Genomic DNA, 19153 nt, shown 5'->3' with positions numbered 1-19153 from the left:
TTTTGGCTCAAAATCTCACGATACTTGGCCCCATTCATTCTGTCCTTAACACGGATCAGTCGTCCTGTCCCCTTGGCAGAAAAACAGCCCCATAGCATGATGTTTCCACCCCCATGCTTCACAGTAGGTATGGTGTTCTTGGGATGCAACTCAGTATTCTTCTTCCTCCAAACACGACGAGTTGAGTTTATACCAAAAAGTTCTACTTTGGTTTCATCTGACCACATGACATTCTCCCAATCCTCTGCTGTATCATCCATGTGCTCTCTGGCAAACTTCAGACGGGCCTGGACATGCACTGGCTTCAGCAGCGGAACACGTCTGGCACTGCGGGATTTGATTCCCTGCCGTTGTAGTGTGTTACTGATGGTGACCTTTGTTACTTTGGTCCCAGCTCTCTGCAGGTCATTCACCAGGTCCCCCCGTGTGGTTCTGGGATCTTTGCTCACCGTTCTCATAATCATTTTGACCCCACGGGATGAGATCTTGCGTGGAGCCCCAGATCGAGGGAGATTATCAGTGGTCTTGTATGTCTTCCATTTTCTGATGATTGCTCCCACAGTTGATTTTTTCACACCAAGCTGCTTGCCTATTGTAGATTCACTCTTCCCAGTCTGGTGCAGGTCTACAATTCTTTTCCTGGTGTCCTTCGAAAGCTCTTTGGGCTTGGCCATGGCGGAGTTTGGAGTCTGACTGGTTGAGGCTGTGGACAGGTGTCTTTTATACAGATGATGAGGTCAAACAGGTGCCATTCATACAGGTAACGAGTGGGGGACAGAAAAGCTTTTTACAGAAGACGTTACAGGTCTGTGAGAGCCAGGGATTTTCCTTGTTTGAGGTGACCAAATACTTATTTTCCACCCTGATTTACGAATAAATTCTTTACAAATCCTACCATGTGAATTCATGGATTTTTTTTTCACATTCTGTCTCTCACAGTTGAAGTGTACCTCTGGTGCAAATTACTGACCTCTGTCATCATTTTAAGTGGGGGAACTTGCACAATCGGTGGCTGACTAAATACTTTTTTGCCCCACTGTACGCTGCGTTTTTTCCTGAATAGTTTTGTAACATTTACTGTCTAAGGACAGCGCTAGCAAGCACTTTCTGCTTATGACCCAAAACCCCCCAAAAAGCTGCCCTTTCGTGTTGGTGGAAAAGTGTGTAGGTAATGTGTTGTCTTGTGTAGTTAGTGTGTAGTGTTTTGGATAGTTTGGTGTTGTGTGTCAGAACAATGAGGCGACTGCTGTCTCCAGGTAAAAAAAACAAAACAGGAGGGATACACCTGCTGCTGTCAGGCCTGCTGTGATGTGTCCTTTATAGTGGACAGAAATGATTTTTTTCTGAGTGGCACAAATGATTTGTCTGCCATCTTATTAAATGAACACCTGATTGTTGTGTAAACAGTTTGAAATGGCTATAAAAAAGGGGTAAAAGGTAAATGGCTGCAAATAACTTTGTTGTTTGCAAAACTTGTGCAAAATTGACAATTTATATTTGCATTTAAAGTTATGAAATATGATTCAATAAACATGTTTGTGTTTGTTACAGTAAAAAATATACCTTTTTCTACTCGGATTTTATGTTTTTTGTCTGATTTTAGATCAATTGTGTTAATACAGTATGTCAAAAACATATCTGTAAATTTAGACATGCGAGGTTGTGCTGAAAGGAATGACACCAAACAAGGCAAACTAAATAGTTTTTAAAGGTGTAATGTTGAGGCAAAATCAAAAGTAATTGAAAATGGCCAATTATACCATGGACCCCAGAGGGTTTTTTTTTTTTGAGTAACGCAATAGTTACTTTTCAAGTAATTAATTACTTTTAATATCTTGTAACTCAGTTACTAACTCAGTTACTTTTTTGAAGAAGTAACTAGTAACTATAATTAATTACTTGTTCAAAGTAACTTGCCCAACACTGTCCAAATCTGAGGCCATGGTCCTCAGCCGGAAAAGGGTGGAGTGCCCACTCCGGGTCAGGGAGTATCTCGGAGTCTTGTTCACAAGTGATGGGAGAAGGGAGCAGGAGATCGACAGACAGATTGATGCAGCGGCTGCAGTGATGCAAACCCTGTACCGGTCTGTTGTGGTGAAGAGAGAGCTGAGTGTAAAAGTGAAGCTCTCAATTTACCGGTTGATCTACGCCCCTACCCTAACTGAACGAGATCGCGAATCCAAGTGGTAGAAATGGGCTTCCTCTGAAGGGTGGCTGGCCTCTCCCTTAGAGATAGGGTTAGAAGTTTGGCCATTTGGGAGGGGCTCAGAGTAGAGCCGCTGCTCCTCCACATCAAAAGGAGGTAGTTGAGGTGGTTCGGGCATCTGACAAGGATGTCCCCTGGGCGCCTCCTGGGTGAGGTTTTCCGGGCATTTCCCACCGGGAGGAGGCCCCGGGGCAGACACAGGACCCGCTGGAGAGATTGTATCTCTCTTCTGGCCTGGGAATGTCTTGGTGTTCCCCCGGATAAGCTGGAGGAGGTGGCTGGGGAGAGGGAGGTCTGGGCTTCTCTGCTTGGGCTCCTGCCCCCGCGACCCGGCCCCGGATAAGCGGAAGAAAATGGATGGATGGATACTTTTCCAAAGTCTAAGTTTAACCAATAAAACATTGGACTCAGGCGCAGAAACCCAGAACAGAGACAGCAGGCGGTTTAACCATTTTGGTACAGACCACTCGGTCCCATGACACACCTATTGCAGCATATGTGATAATAGACCTCTCTGCATTGAATCATATTTGTTATTAATCTCTGGCTCTCTTCCTTCTCTCACGCAACCCGGCGCAGCAGATGGCCGCCCCTCCCTGAGCCTGGTTCTGCCGCAGGTTTCTTCCTTTTAAAAGGGAGGTTTTGCTTCCCCCATCACCAAAGTGCTTGCTCATAGGTGGTCATATGATTGTTGGGTTTTTCTTTGTATTATTATAGGACCTACTTTACTGCTTTACTGATGTACAAATTAAATGGAATTAAATTGAATATCTTGTAAGGAAACAATTTTCAGGTATAAATAAGACAAAAGTTCCCCAAAATAAATACAAAATACATACAGAAATAAAGCTTAACTTAAGCTCTCCTAAAAGTGATAGCTGATTGAATGAAAAGTATAAGAAACAAACAATGCAGAATTTCAGTGATGCATTCATTAGAAATGTTGCCTAATAGTAACCGTTTCAGTTTTGCAGTCTAGTAGAGTGCTATGAAGCATTTACATACACTGCAAAAAAAATTTTTTTTAAGGGAACACTTGACCATTACTGTGTAGCGGATTACAATCCTTGGTATGCTTGGCCACATAAGAGGACGTATTCAAGACTGCACTCTAGGGTCCCTCTCAAAGAAAGACTCAGAAATAAGCACCAAAATAATAAGAAAAATCTAAAATGTAATAGAAAATGGTTGTTTCCAGGGATACACAAAACCCGGTATCACAGTTCAGATCAGTTGCTGCTAGAATTTACGATCGGGGCACGCTGTTTCACATTAAAGATTCAATGGAAAGCTACTTTGACAGCTGGAACAGTTACAGGAGAATGTTTCCTCCCCCTTTTGTGTGCTCCGCACCTGAGTGCACGACACTGTACATACTGGTGGGACAATCAGAAATATAAGGAAAAGGGGAACCAGGGCCGGTGTTCAGGTGAGACTGAGAAGGTACCGAAGGTTAGGTTCTTGGCTGTGGGGAGATTCCCGGTGCCTGCGACCAGTTCATCTATTGCCATCTGGTAGGGATGCTACCCTTCAGTCTGCAGCCCGGGATCCACGGCTAAATTGCAGCATGCTTACCCTATGTCCTTCATCTGTCCGCCGTTTTACCTGCAGTAGCAATGTACCATCATGGATAAGCTAAGCTTTGACTAGCTTCGGAGTCACCGCCCGGCGCAGTGTACAGGTGTGCACAGGTGCTTAATTCAAGTACCATTGCAGTCAGATGTTGAGTGCACCAACCAAACATCATCAATCCGGTTTGCCCTGCTTAACGCTCGCTCAATTACAAACAAATCATTTATTTTAAATCTCTTCATGGAGGAATCCCTAAACTTAAGGTGTTTAACTGAGACATGGCAGCAAAGCAGATTTCCTTCAAGTGAATATAATCCACGCTGTCAGGTTTATATTGTTGATTGTCATTTATGCTTAGAAATATCTACTCATATATGCTTATTATGCATATTATGAGTTGTATAATAAATGTCATGTTGGTAGAGGTTTGATCTTTAGGAGTCTGCAAAGACTTTGTGTGCATTCCAGAGTGTTCTGGCATTCACACCCACATCCTGGGAGCATGGGAGAGGTCGTACCTTCTCTTATTGTTTTATGGTAGGATAAACGTATCTACATCTGTTTTAGTCTAAGTGCCTTTTGTTTAGATGAACTTGGACTTCCAGACCAGCAGGTTTAGGGAAGTCTTTATGGGGTCACACTCTAAAAATACTGCCCTATGTTTGAAATCTCCTCCTTGGATAAATGAAAACATTCATAATTTTAGGAGATACTGTTGCAAGCTTGAACGTTTGTGGAAGACTTCCAAGCTTGAGGTTCACAGGTTACATCTTAAAGAATCCATTTTCGTACTAAATGACATGGAGAAAAATGCCAGAACAGAGTATTTTGCACACCTTATAGCGTCAAAAAAGAAAAATCCTAAATTCTTGTTTAATAAAATTAAGACTATTGTTTCTCCTGATGCTCCTCATGCACCCGTTTACTCAACATCTGAATGTAATGAGTTTTTGAATTATTTCACAAATAAGGTCACTGCCATTAGGTCAAATATCTCTCCATCATCTTCACAGTATCAAGCTTACGATTTACTCACCTCTGATACTTGCTCTTCCTTTACTCCAGTTACATTACAGGACATCAGGGCTTTGCTTGGTCATATGAAACCAACTTCAAGGCCCCTTGATGTCTTTCCTGCCTTTTTTTCATGAATGTGTTTGACTCTATTGGCCCCTGTATTGTGGAAATGATAAATATATATATATATATATATATATATATATATATATATATGCCGATGACATTCAGTTATACTGTTCTTTTAAAGTCTCTGATTTCATAAATTGTTTAGTTTAAGTAATTGCCTAACAGAAATTAAGCAATGGTTAAACGGCAACTTTCTCCAGTTAAACTCTGATAAAACAGAAACTTTAATTATTGCTCCTGACCATATGATTCCAGAAATTAGGCAGCATATCAGCTTCTTAGACCCTTATGTAAAATCGAGCCTCAGAAACCTCGGTGTCATATTTGACAGCTCGATGTCCCTTTAGCAACATTCCAAACAGGTGGTCCAGAACTGTTTTTATCATTTAAGAAATATTTCAAAACTCAGACTAATGGTGTCAAAGCCTGAAATTGAAATGAGATGAGATGACTTGTTTTAACAAATCAGCTCTAAATCGTCTCAAACAGTGCAGAATGCTGCAGCACGACTCTTAACAGGCACCAAGAGAAGATCTCATATCACTCCAGTTTTTGCCTCCCTTCACTGGTTGCCTGTAAGTTTTAGGTTTTATTTTAAAATTTTAGCTTTAACCTTTAAGGCCCTACATGGTCAAGCTCCCCAGTACATATCTGACCTGCTGAAACTGCATTCCTCTTCCCGAGCTCTAAGGTCATCAGGTCAGAGACTGTTGGTGGCCCCACGCACTCAATTTACAACTCGTGGTGATCGGGCCTTTCAGGCAGTGGCACCAAGGTTGTGGAATTCTCTCCCACTGGTTTTACGCAATATAGACTCCACTTATTCTTTTAAAAAGCAGCTGAAGACATTTTTATATAAGCAAGCTTTTCATTAATTTGTTGTTTTTATGTTGTATTTTACTGTTTTACATTGTTATTTGTTGTATTTCCATTCTTTTCATTTTTAATTTTCTTTGTTGTAAAGCACTTTGTAATTTTACAATGTTTTACAAAACATTCAGAGGACTACTCATGTGTAGTTCTGTGACAAAACAGTCAGAAACATTCTTCGTGTAGATACCATGACGGTCCGGTGTCCTTGTGTGGGACACTGTGCAGCTCAGACCACTGTTCTTTTCACAGACAAGAGCAGGCTCACACCGAGGACATGTGATGGACATGAAAGCATGTGGACATGCTGTGGTGGACGGTATACTGCCTGCAACTTCATCCAGTATTCAGCAGTGGGTCAGTGATGGCCTGGAGAGGCATGTCACTGGTGATGTGTAGAATGCAATGTACAGTTGGACTTCCATCACAAATGTTGTTTGATTCAGTCCTGCTAGGGCGTTAATTAAGCACTATTGATGTATAACACCACATTTTGTATTTGCTAATTTTATTTGTAAATAACGGTTAATGGTAATACTACCATGCACTAGCTTGGCAGTTATAACATCTTCTATGACAAATGATCTGCCTCCATCTTACAAACTTTGTATACAAAGTGAGCACTCCTGCACGTTATACTTTGCTGAAACTTCTTCAAGAGTGGCTACAGTGATCATTTTATTGTAGTTGAAAGAATTTGGATATTTTTAACCATCATTGGTGCCTCTTTGCTTGTTTAGTCATGGGAAATGAAAGGGCAGTAAAACGAATAATGACTAACAACATCAGACTTAACAAGCATGTACTGCGGGATCTTTTTCAAAATGGGCACTGGGGAAATATACACAAAACACTTATATTTTATTGTCTATCAAGATCAAACAAAATGGAGCGATATCAAGAATTCTAAATCTATATTTTTTCTAAACAGAGCTGAGTGAGGATGGCAAGAATAATGCTCATAATGCTCCTTTGTTGTGTTTGCATTGTGCTACCACAGCCTAAAAAACGAGCAGTCTGGATTCTATTAAACTGGATTAAATGGGCCGTAATAACGTTTGCGTGACATATGTTTTAATATTGATAAAAGGAGGTTATGATGGATGACCACCGCAGAAGTGCTCACACTGGATTGATGCGATGCACTGAAATGTCTCACAGACTCAAAAGCATGAAGCCTATTCCTTACATTTCCCAGTGGGACTAGAAAGTGGGAGCTTTTTAAAACACACAGACTTCTATTCACAATCATAATTCATTTGAAATTGAACCTGAAACAGATCTCAAAAGTGTTCATCATTTAAAGAAAGCACACTGTGACACACATGGAAGTATATTTATCCCCCACTGGTATTACGCCCAGTCCGGAATAAAGATGCTTTATTCAGACGTGCTCTCTGTGCACTTGTCAGGCCTAATTTGTTCTCTTGCAATGGATCTGTGCATACCAGAGTGACATTACAACCTCTGCCAGTCGGAGATAAAGTCATAATTGAGACGTGAAATGAGTGCGTCCACAAGAGTGAATAGGTGGGGGAAATCACCTAACATACTGTGATGTGTACGTGCATGTTTTCTTTTATGTGATAGCTTAAATTTATTGTAGTTGTCTGAAATGCACAAGGCTTTCTGATAAAATAAAACAGAATTTATAGCATTCTTTTAATTTTTTGTCTTAATATACCTTCCCAGGTCACAACAAACCTGGCGTATAGGGGGATTGCAAAGCTTTTACAGTTCTGGTAAGATGTGGTAATTGAAATTACGGCTTTATTATTCATGATTAGTTTATTTTAAAAAGTTTTTTGCTTAATTACAGTGTTGTATCTCTTCCTGTCCAAGAATGTGACTATAGTTGTCTCTGAAATTGCAGCTTGGTTTGCAGAATATAAGATAAGTCTCAGTTTTAATAAATGTGCACTGCGAGGTATGGCAATGGACACACGTATAGGGTCCGCTGCTGAGCAAAGGGTTAATAAAAAAAATCCTGTCTTCATTGATTTGCAGAGTATTTTCTCAAGCATGATGCCTGCTGCTCTAAAGGTCAGATGAGAAAAAAAATGCAACCTGGAACATCTCCTCAACTCAAAGCTAGACAGGGAATTATTGATTAGAGGTACGAGGAGCTGAGAATGCGAGTGAACGCAAGTCTGGATCATAATCTAGTGAAGACCTTTAACGTCCACACATTCAAATGTTCAGCCAATTTAATTTAGTGTTATTATTATCAATTAGGATTTTTTTGTTTTGTTTTTTACATAGACTCATTTCAAGCTTTTTTTTTCCTTTTTTTTTTTTAGCTTAGTCCGATTTTGATCTTGAGAATCAGCCTTGCTCTTAGTAAAACCTTGAATCCAAAACCAGACATCTCATCAGAATGTTGCTCAGTCTTGATATATTTTAAAGACACAAAAATAGGATCGGGTATCTGCAGTCAAGCTATAGCTGTATATAGCTGAAACTTATGCAATACTATGCAATAGACATTTCTACTTTGAACATGGTATATCATAGCAGAGTAGACATTCATAATTCAATCATCATCTCCCATTCCTGTTTAGAGGAATGTGGTATTTTGAGAAGGAGACAAAAATGATTGTTAACTGCCATTTGAAGGCAGTGAAGAAGTACATGGATATTTTTATGGCTTGCTAGGTTAGCAAGTCATCATCAATTGTCATATCCACCACACAGAGAAGATTTAGCATTGGTTTGGAGCTGTATTTTTTTTAGTTACCCGATTCAAAAAACTGAAATAAAAGAAGTTCTTGTCTTTACTTTCATCCCATACCTAATTAGGTATCACCAATTCTGGCCTTTAAGCAGCTAAAAGTTATGCTGCATTACACTGCTATTTGCCAGCTGCTAACGCGTTTTCTCTCCCTTTAATAACTGGCAGGTACCTCGCAGCACGTAGCAGCTTTGCTGCTGGAAATAAGGATGATGGAGTCAGACTCAATCAGATCAGTAACGCTGACACCTTTCACCTTTTCACACATAGGTCATTTCATGTGTGCTAACATGAAAAAAGGATTGGTGAACTTTAATGACAGAAGTGATCAACATCACGCAAACACGTCCATCAATGGAGAACAAAGTGCAGTTTAAATACGGTGTTGAAGCTCAGGTCAATGACTCATTCACAGTCTTCTGGGCTGTGCTGTTACATGATGTCTTTGTAGAAAACTCAGCGAAGAGCATACTGCGCATTTACATTTTGTTTCCATTACAGCTTCATTAAACGGTGCAGCCTATGTGAAAGAGAAATTGAGAAATAAGAGACATGTCAGGACTTAATTCAACATCTTTCACTGTCCATTCTGCTGTCTGGAGATCAGCTAGCTAATAGGTCCCATAAGAGTGGTCAGTACATAATTAAACTCGTCCACCCCTGTTTTTGTTTTATTCATTTTTTTCTCTTCCAGCCCTATGAATGCATCTGTGTGACAAGGCAAATGTCACTAAATGCCAAGCCAGGCCAACCATTCCAAAAGTCAAATGTTAGTTCATCTGTTAAGTCAATTTCCACTCAGCCTGACCAGCTGTTGTCTGGGTTGGCTCTCTTTAACCTCAGTGACAGGAATAAACGATTGACCCTTTGGCCTCAGCTGGCTTTACTATATCAGATAAGACCAATAGATGATGGGAAGACAATGCAAAAGGATAGGATAAGACAAAAGCAACAAGGTTGTGCATAGAATATAGCACACTACTAAGAAAGAATTAGAGAACATTTGGTCATCATTGTATAATACCAAGTCAGTTAAACATCAGGGATATCAACCTGTTCAGTTAGGAAATATAAGCGATTGGTGCAAAGGAGAGCAGCAACAAGACAGCAACAAAAGGGGAATGCTTTTAACAGGTGGTGATTACATACCATTGCTCTCTCCTTATTCCCCTCTGACTGATTTGTTTCTAGTTTTGGTTTTTGTTACAGTCCTTGTCCCTATTAGTTGCATGAGACAGCACCTCGAGCCCATGCAGGTTGTGCAGGTACTCCTGCTCCTGCCGGATGGCATACCTAGAGCGTGAGGGAGAAGTTCTCTAAAAAAAGTGTAATGGATTCACAATGTAATATGCTTTTAAGCTGGACAGATTTGCTAAGCAACTAAATACTGACCTATCAATCATTTGAACATAAATAAGGCACCTAACTGAAGGAATGTCAACACATAACAGACAACTTAGCAAAGAACCAGTTTTAAACTGTATCTTTAGGCACTTTGTTGCTAGCGGTTATAAACACACAATTTGTTTCCATTTCTTTAGTTGAGTCTATGAGAAATGATGAAGACAACACAGTTTGACAGGCATAAAATTGCATTTTTGCACCAACACAAGATATTAACAAAAAAGCTGACATGTCTCAGCAAAGTGTGCAATGTGTCCTTGAACAGGTGATCCATCTACTGTTCACCGAAGCCTCGTCTGAAATGGTCTGGCTGGAAGGGTGGCTGTCAAGAAGCCATTCTTAAGGTAGGGAAACGGGGAGAAAAACTGAGGTATGACACATTACACAAGAACTGGAGTCAAAACCAGCAGAGTGCTGATTCAAGCCATGAAAAGTTTGGTTCAAGCAATGATCAATATCTATACAGGAGAGAGGTACAACGGTGTGTGTCTAAAGCCATCTGTAAAACAGGATGCAGTGTTGGTTGGGGGCTGAATTTCACTGATTGTATTGCAGCCCCCAAACAAATACAATTATGAACATAGAAAAGCACCATCAGAGTTTGATCCACCATACAATACCACTGGGAAAGCATCTTCATTTCCTCATTTTTCAGCATGACAGTGATCCCAAACACACCACCAAAGAAGTAAAAGCATTGTTAGATAGAAAAACAGACAATGGAACACTATCGGTCATGGATTGGCCTCCCCAGAACCCAGACTACAATTTAAGCTACTTAAAGTCCTTAGGAGAAAGCTTACTTATGAGAGTTCAGCCTATGATGAAGAATAAAGGTGGTCATTCCACTATATAACAGAAGCACATTAGAATTATGCAAACTGTTTCTGCCTTATATATCGTATTTCCTTTTATATTTGCACAATTTAATGAATGGTACTTCATTAGATAAACTTAAAATAAACTTCCTCAGCAGGGAAAACAAGGCACATGTCTATCATTAAAGTAAACTGTTTTGTTAGTCTAAGAAATATAAATAAAGACTATTTATTTTATTATTTTTTGTGGTTGACAGCAAACCGTGTTGTTGTGTTTATTTTTTTATTATTATTCATGATTATTTTATATGAAATCATTGAGTGGTGGTAAGGTTAAGGATTAGGTTGTATTTTTGGCACACGCTAACAGTGTTGCCAACTTAGCGACTTTGTCGCTATATTTAGCGAGTTTTCAGACCCCCTTAGCGACTTTTTTTCTAAAAAGCGACTAGCGACAAATCTGGTGACTTTTTCTGGTGTTATTGGAGACTTATTTATGACAACTTTTTGACGTGAAAGCGCGTATCGCTCTTACTCTCAACAAGCAGCGGGTGCTGCCGTGAGCACCTCGCCCGTGCCAAAGCGCTCACGGGCGGAGGATAGTCTTCCCCCAGCTGCTATCAGGGCAGGAGATGTTCACACCTGTGCGTCCGAACTGCAAATGAATCGCGCATGAGTGAAGCCGCTTCTCCCGCACTGACTATAACGCAGTCAGTTCTTCTTTTAGTGTTATGCTGTTTTGTGGATCACAAGGTTTAAAACTACTTATAAACACACACACACACAAAGTAACTCCACCAGAGTGCCTATTTCAGGTCACTTTTGCCGGTCCAAGCCCAGGTAAAGGAGCAGGGTTGGAATTGTGACATTACAAAAAACAATAACTGCTAAAATAAATTGAATTCATAGTTCTAAATAAACTCTAAATGCATTTAGGACATTTTTTACTCACTTTATGTCTCTTCCACGATGTTATTTCTCTCTCCAACAACATAGGTTACAATTATATTAGCATGACCAATTATGCAAATTAGCCGATGACGTCATTTAGCGACTTCTAGCGACTTTTAGGACAGCCAATAGTGATTTTCCTTACTGAGGAGTTGGCAACACTGCACGCTAACCAAGTACTGATCTTTCAAATGAAGTTTTTTTTATTTTACATTTATGCAAACAAATAAAGGAAAAATTCTGTATATAAAAGGGTAGAAGTGACTCTAACCCTAAAAAGGTAACCAGTCACCTGGTGGATAAAAAGAGATTACCATTTTGTAATGATTGAATCTTTGATTACATTACATAGAAAATAAAGATCCATCCCGATGTCACGACTTCTGCTTATGTTTTCCTTTTTTATATATATTAGCGTTAACTGTCTGCATCTTACTGTCACTCACTAGAACATTTTTTAGAGCCACTCAAGAAGATGAGACAGCCTCTTATTGCTTTTAATGTGCATCCTTTTGTTCATTATTAGGGTGATTCAGTGGATGACATTTAATTTTTTTTCATTACAAAGCCTACATAGTTCATCACAGCATATTTAGTTTAATATTTCTTTCTGACAGTTTTCACATCTGTGGTTAAGATAAGATAAGATAAGATAAAACTTTATTAATCCCTCGGGTGGGTTCCTCTGGGAAATTTGGTTTCCAATAGCACAGCACCGTGCTATATACACATATATAAATACAGAGACATATATAAATAAAATATATGAAAGGGATAAATAGAATAAATAGGAATAAGAATACAAGGGAATTGCACATTTCAAGTATTGAAGTCTATTGCACCGTTGACTATTAACAAAAAGTATTGCACAGTGAAGTGAAGAGGCACTACAGCTTAGTTGTTCCCCCCTCCTTTGTCATCCTGTTTCTCCTCCCTTTCCCCTCCAGAGAACAGTTGAAAACTCCTTTGTCCCACACGCCATCAAACTGTTTAAGTCTGCTGGTTCTTGTCTTTGGGAGAAACAACCTGTCACTCAACAGACGAGAGGTGTGGACTCGAGTCACATGGCTTGGACTCGAGTCAGACTCGAGTCATTAATTTTATGACTTTAGACTTGACTTGAAAAAATGTTCTAAGACTTGTGACTTGACTTGGACTTTTACACCAATGACCTGGGACTTGAATTGGACTTGAACCGGTTTACATGAAAAGACTTGATATTTCACCCCAAATATAAAATTTAACACGCATATTATATAGGAAGTGTGCACCATTAATTCAATTCATTCATTCATTCATTTATTCAAACCACACTCCGTACGTATGTGTGCGTGAGCTGTAGCACAGCCAATGAAATTAACCAGATTTTTTTTAAAAAGAAAAAAAAAACGCTCAAAAATGTTATTTTTTTCCAGTACATAAACTATGAAGTAGTCAACAAAAAACCGAAATGCAATATGCAAAACATGCAAGAAGAGAATCACAGACAGAGATGGAACAACTTCCAACTTTCTCTGACAGTTGAAGTTGCATAAAGAACGGTAGGTGGTGCTTCTCTTTTGCTACGATGAGATAGCTGACTTCATCTAACTAGCAAATGTTGTCCAGGTTCCGTTGGTGATACAGTTTTTTTTAATGTGTATGATATTTTTGTCATGCGATTTTAAAGCCGGTCCTACAAGCGCATCCAAAAATAACATGCAGCTTATTTCAGAAATGTCGGTGAAAATTATACTTGGAGCTAAGTTTAATTGAACTGCATTTTATAGAGGTGCAATTTCACAATTTGTGTATATTTTCTAAGTTCACTATTTCATCATGTGTTGAGAAAAACAGATTTAAAAATTACATGGTCTAATATGTGCCCCTATGAAAAAAACACAGAGGGAACAGTTTACCCTGCCCGGGATAGGGTTACCGGGGCCCCGCCCTGGAGCCAGGCCCGGGGAGGGTGCCCGAGGGCGAGCGTCTGGTGGCCGGGCCTTAGTCCATGGGGCCCGGCCGGGCACAGCCCGAAGAGGAGACATGGGCCCATCCTCCCGCAGGCCCACCACCCGCAGGAGGCGCCATAGGGGTCGGGTGCATTGTGTGCCGGGTGGCGGCCAGGAGCGGAGGCCCTGGCGGACTGACCCCCGGCTGCCAAGACTGGCAATAGGGACATGGAATGTCACCTCTCTGGTGGGGAAGGAGCCTGAGTTAGTGCGTGAGGTTGAGAGGTACCGGCTAGATATAGTCGGGCTCACCTCTACGCACGGCTTGGGCTCTGGAACCAGTCTCCTGGAGAGGGGCTGGACTCTGTCTCAGTCTGGAGTTGCCCCTGGTGAGAGGCGGCGGGCTGGGGTGGGTATTCTAATATCCCCTCGGCTTGCTGCCGGTACGTTGGGGTTTTTCCCGGTGGACGAGAAGGTTTGTTCCCTGCGCCTTAGGGTCGGGGAACGGGTCCTGACTGTCATCTGCGCTTATGCGCCGAGTGGCAGTTCGGAGTACCCAGCCTTCTTAGAGTCCCTGGGGGGGGTGCTGGAAGGTGCTCCACCTGGAGACTCTGTTGTCCTGCTGGGAGACTTAAATGCTCACGTGGGTAACGACAGCGAGACCTGGAGGGGCGTGATTGGGAGGAACGGCCTCCCTGATCTGAACCCGAGCGGTGCTTTGTTATTGGACTTCTGTGCTAATCACAGTTTGGCCATAACGAACACCTTGTTCGAACATAAAAGTGTCCATAAGTGCACGTGGCACCAGGACGCTCTAGGCCGTAGGTCGATGATCGATTTTGTAATCGTATCACCAGACCTGCGACCATATGTTCTGGACACTCGGGTAAAGAGAGGGGCTGAGCTGTCAACTGATCACCACCTGGTGGTGAGTTGGATCAGGTGGCGGGGGAGGACGCTGGACAGACCTGGTGCACCTAAACGCGTAGTGAGGGTGTGCTGGGAACGACTAGCAGAGGCCCCAGTCCGCGAGATCTTCAACGCACACCTCCGGCAGAGCTTCAACAGCATTCCGAGGGAGGCGGGGGACATTGAGTCCGAATGGACCATGTTCAGCGCCTCCATTGCCGAAGCTGCTGCATTGAGCTGCGGCCGCAAGGTGGTTGGTGCCTGCCGTGGTGGTAATCCCCGAACCAAATGGTGGACACCAGAGGTGAAGGGAGCCACCAGGCTGAAGAAGGAGTCATATCGGGCTTGGTTAGCCTGTGGGACTCCGGAGGCAGCCGACAGGTATCGACAGGCCAAGCGGAATGCGGCTCGGGCAGTGGCTGAAGCAAAAACTCGGGTGTGGGAGGAGTTCGGAGAGGCCATGGAAAAAGACTTTCGGACTGCCTCGAAGAGGTTCTGGCAAACCGTCAGGCGTCTCAGGAGGGGAAAGCGGTGCTCTACCTGCACTGTGTATAGTGCTGGCGGAGCGCTGCTGACGTCGACTGAGAAAATTGTCAGGCGGTGGAAGGAATACTTCGAGGACCTCCTTAATCCCACTGACGCGTCTTCCAAGGAGGAAGCAGAGTCTGGGGATGAGGGGAATGACCCGCCAATTTCTGGGGGCGAGGTCACTGAGGCAGTTAAACAACTCCTTGGTGGCAGAGCCCCTGGTGTTGATGAGGTCCGCCCCGAGTTCCTGAAGGCTCTGGACGTTGTAGGGCTGTCCTGGCTGACACGCCTCTGCAATGTTGCGTGGAGATCAGGGGCAGTACCCGTGGATTGGCAGACCGGGGTGGTGGTCCCCATCTTTAAGAAGGGGGACCGGAGGGTGTGTTCCAACTACAGGGGGATCACACTCCTCAGCCTCCCCGGGAAAGTCTATGCCAGGGTGCTGGAAAGGAGAGTTCGTCCGCTAGTCGAACCTCTGATGCAGGAGGAACAATGCGGTTTTCGTCCTGGTCGCGGAACACTGGACCAGCTCTTCATCCTCTCGAGGATACTTGAGGGTGCATGGGAGTTTGCCCAACCAGTCTACATGTGTTTTGTGGACTTGGAGAAGGCATTCGACCGTGTCCCTCGGGGTGTCCTGTGGGAGGTGTTGCGGGAGTATGGGGTGTCTGGCCCATTGCTACGGGCCATTCGATCCCGGTACAACCGTTGCAAGAGCTTGGTTCGCATTGCCGGCAATAAGTCGGACTCGTTCCCGGTGGGTGATGGGCTCCGCCAGGGCTGCCCTTTGTCACCGGTTCTGTTCATAATTTTTATGGACAGGATTTCTAGGCGCAGCCAAGTGGCGGAGGGCTTTCGCTTTGGTGGCCTCAGGATCTCATCTCTGATTTTTGCGGATGATGTGGTTCTGTTGGCTTCATCGGGTGAGGGCCTCCAGCTCGCACTGGAGCGGTTCGCAGCCGAGTGTGAAGCAGCGGGAATGAGGATCAGCACCTCCAAATCTGAGGCCATGGTTCTCAGCCGGAAAAGGGTGGAGTGCCCACTCCGGGTCGGGGATGAGGTCCTGCCCCAAGTGGAGGAGTTCAAGTATCTCGGGGTCTTGTTCGCGAGTGATGGGAGAAGGGAGCCGGAGGTCGACAGACGGATTGGGGCTGCAGCTGCAGTAATGCAGACGCTGCACTGGTCCGTCGTGGTGAAGAGGGAGCTGAGTGTAAAAGCGAAGCTCTCAATTTACCGGTCGATCTACGTCCCTACCCTCACCTATGGCCACGAGCTGTGGGTAGTGACCGAAACAAGCGGCGGAAATGAGCTTCCTCCGAAGGGTGGCTGGCATCTCCCTTAGAGATAGGGTGAGAAGTTCGGCCATCCGGGAGGGGCTCAGAGTAGAGCCGCTGCTTCTCCACATCGAAAGGAGCCAGCTGAGGTGGTTTGGGCATCTGGTAAGGATGCCCCCTGGGCGCCTCCTGGGTGAGGTGTTCCAGGCATGTCCCACCGGGAGGAGGCCCCGGGGCAGACCCAGGACACGCTGGAGAGATTATATCTCTCGGCTGGCCTGGGAACGCCTTGGTGTTCCCCCGGATGAGCTGGAGGAGGTGGCTGGGGAGAGGGAGGTCTGGGCCTCTTTGCTTAGGCTGCTGCCCCCGCGACCCGGCCCCGGATAAAGCGGATCCTTTTTACTGCCACAGTCACCAGAGTGTACAGCTTCATGCCGACCACAGAGCTAGCCTTCCTGATCAGTTTTTCCAGCCTGGATGAGTCCTTCTTTGCTGTGCTGCTCCCCCAGCACACCACAGCATAAAAAAGTACTCCAGCAACTACTGACTGGTAAAACATCCCCAGGAGCTTCCTGCAGATGTTAAAAGACCTCAGCCTCCTGAGGAAATACAGTCGGCTTTGGGCTTTTTATACAGGTGCTCTGTGTTGCATGACCAGTCCAGTTTGTTGTCCACCCACAGCCCGAGGTACGTGTACTTGTTGACCACCTCCACCCCCCCTCCCCCTCCCTCTATCTGAATGTCAGACGTGATGTCCTTTAGCCTGACGTACTGTGGTCTGTCAGTGAGGTAGTCAGTGATCCAACCGACCAGGCAGAGGTCCACTTGCATCCTGTTCAGTTTTGGCCTTAGTGCGCTGGCCTTATGAGTCCCCGGCTTAATTACCCACAGGTGTGAGCAATCAGCAGAACACTGAGGCCCCTCCCAGGGGTGGAGATGCCGACTCGGAGGGAGACACCCTGGCACACACCCGGACCATGACAGGATGGTATTAAAGGCACTGGAAAAGTGAAGAAACAGGATCCTGACCGTGCCTTTTCCCTTGTCCAGGTGTGAGTGGGCTCTATGTAGGAGGTACAGGATGGCATCCTCCACTCCGACATCCGCCTTGTATGCAAACTGTAGTGGGTCCTGGGCATGTTGTACCTGTGGTCGGAGGAGGTTGAGGAAGAGCCGCTCTAGAGTCTTCATAAGATGTGACGTCAGTGCCACTGGTCGGAAGTCATTCAGCTCATTGGGCCGGTTCCTTTTGGGGACCGGGACGATGCAGGATATCTTCCATAGGGCGGGCACTCTTCCCAGTCGCAGACTGAGATTGAAGACTCGTTGTAGCGGCTCCCCAAGTTCAGCAGCACACGCCTTTAGCATTCTAGGACACACCTTGTCTGGGCCTGCTGCCTTCCTGGGGCGAAGCTTCCTCAGTTGCCTCCTAACCTGATCCACTCTGACATTGGGAGGTGATTGGAAGGGGGGGGGGGGAGGGGGGAGATGTCCTGCTGTTGAGAGAGGGGTTGGAGAAGGGGGGGGGGTCATAGTGTCAGGAGGGGGGGGAAGCGAGGGAGGTAGGAGAGTGGGGAGAGGGCTCTGTGGTGAAGGTGAGGGTGGGGGGTTGTGGGCTGGTCAAACCTGTTGAAAAAGTTGTTGAGTTCGTTTGCCTTCTTCACAGGCCACCAAGAACAGCACAGTGGGGGGGGGGGGGGGGGGGGACTGTGAAGAAGGCAAACGAACTCAACAACTTCTTCAACATGCTTTTCACACCATTCCAGACCTCCCTCATATTGTTCCTCTCCAACTTCTGCTCCACCTTCCTCCTGTAGGTGTCCTTTGCTTCCCTCAGGCAGCGTTTCACCTCCCGCTGTGCTGCTTTCATCTCCTCCTTCACTTTGTTCCTGAAAGCCTTCTTCTTCATGTTGAGGACAGCTTTGACTTCCTGTGTTACCCACGGTTTGTTATTAGGATAACACCGTACCATCTTAGCAGGGGCGACCGTGTCCACACAAAAGTTGAGGTAGTCTGTCAGACAGTGTGTCGCCCCCTCTATGTCCTCACTATGTGGGCTCAGAAGCACATCCCAGTCTGTGCATCCTCCTTTTCTGGGGTCCATCTCCTGATGGAGCATGTTGTGACAGGCTGCCTTTGGACGAGGGGTGTGTATTGTGGCTGTAGGTAAACCAGGTTGTGGTCTGACTTCCCTAGCTAGTGGGGGGAGGGGGTTGGCTCTGTATGCATCTCTCACATTGGCATACAGTAGGTTGTACAATGAGTAATGGCACAGTGAAGACAATGGGCTTTTTTTGTTGTGTTAATTACAATTTTATGAAATGAAGCACATGAAGAATAAGCACTGCCCTAAGCCACAGTCAGGGATGTCGATGGGATAAGAATATTGCTTCCACGTAATTAGCTTTAATATTGTATTGTATAGGAGTGTGATGGCATGCCACACATGGTAAGGTCCACACCTCACCACCCGTTGATTCACTTTAGTTTAATTTACAGTCACTACTTTAAAATATTCTACTTATTGTTCAATATTGTTTCTTTATTAAATGTATTTATATTTCCATCACGCCTTCTAATGTTTATATGGCATGCACGCATATTAACCTTGCAAAGTCAAAGTTCTGTTTTATGTTATATTAATACATCTTTCTTTTGAGTTACCTGGGGGTTGGCGTCTCCTCCTGTCTGGCAAAAGGTGTGGCATAGGGCTGGGAGACCTGAAGTACCACTGACAGCCTAATTGGATTGCACCACATGCTTCATTGTCTGGGGGGTGTTTCATGTTTGTTTAATTGTTTTGTATTAGTTGG

General features: G+C 44.2%; 1 long non-coding RNA gene across 1 annotated transcript in view; it reads right to left on the bottom strand.

Moving 5' to 3' along the window:
- LOC146492049 (uncharacterized) overlaps nucleotides 1–19153 on the bottom strand; it is a 505246-nt gene that overhangs the window by 136520 nt on the left and 349573 nt on the right. The window lies entirely within an intron of this gene.

Source organism: Neolamprologus multifasciatus, chromosome 23 (genome assembly GCF_963576455.1).
Source record: "Neolamprologus multifasciatus chromosome 23, fNeoMul1.2, whole genome shotgun sequence".
NCBI lineage: Eukaryota > Metazoa > Chordata > Actinopteri > Cichliformes > Cichlidae > Neolamprologus > Neolamprologus multifasciatus.
This window is presented reverse-complemented; position numbering and strand designations above follow the sequence as displayed.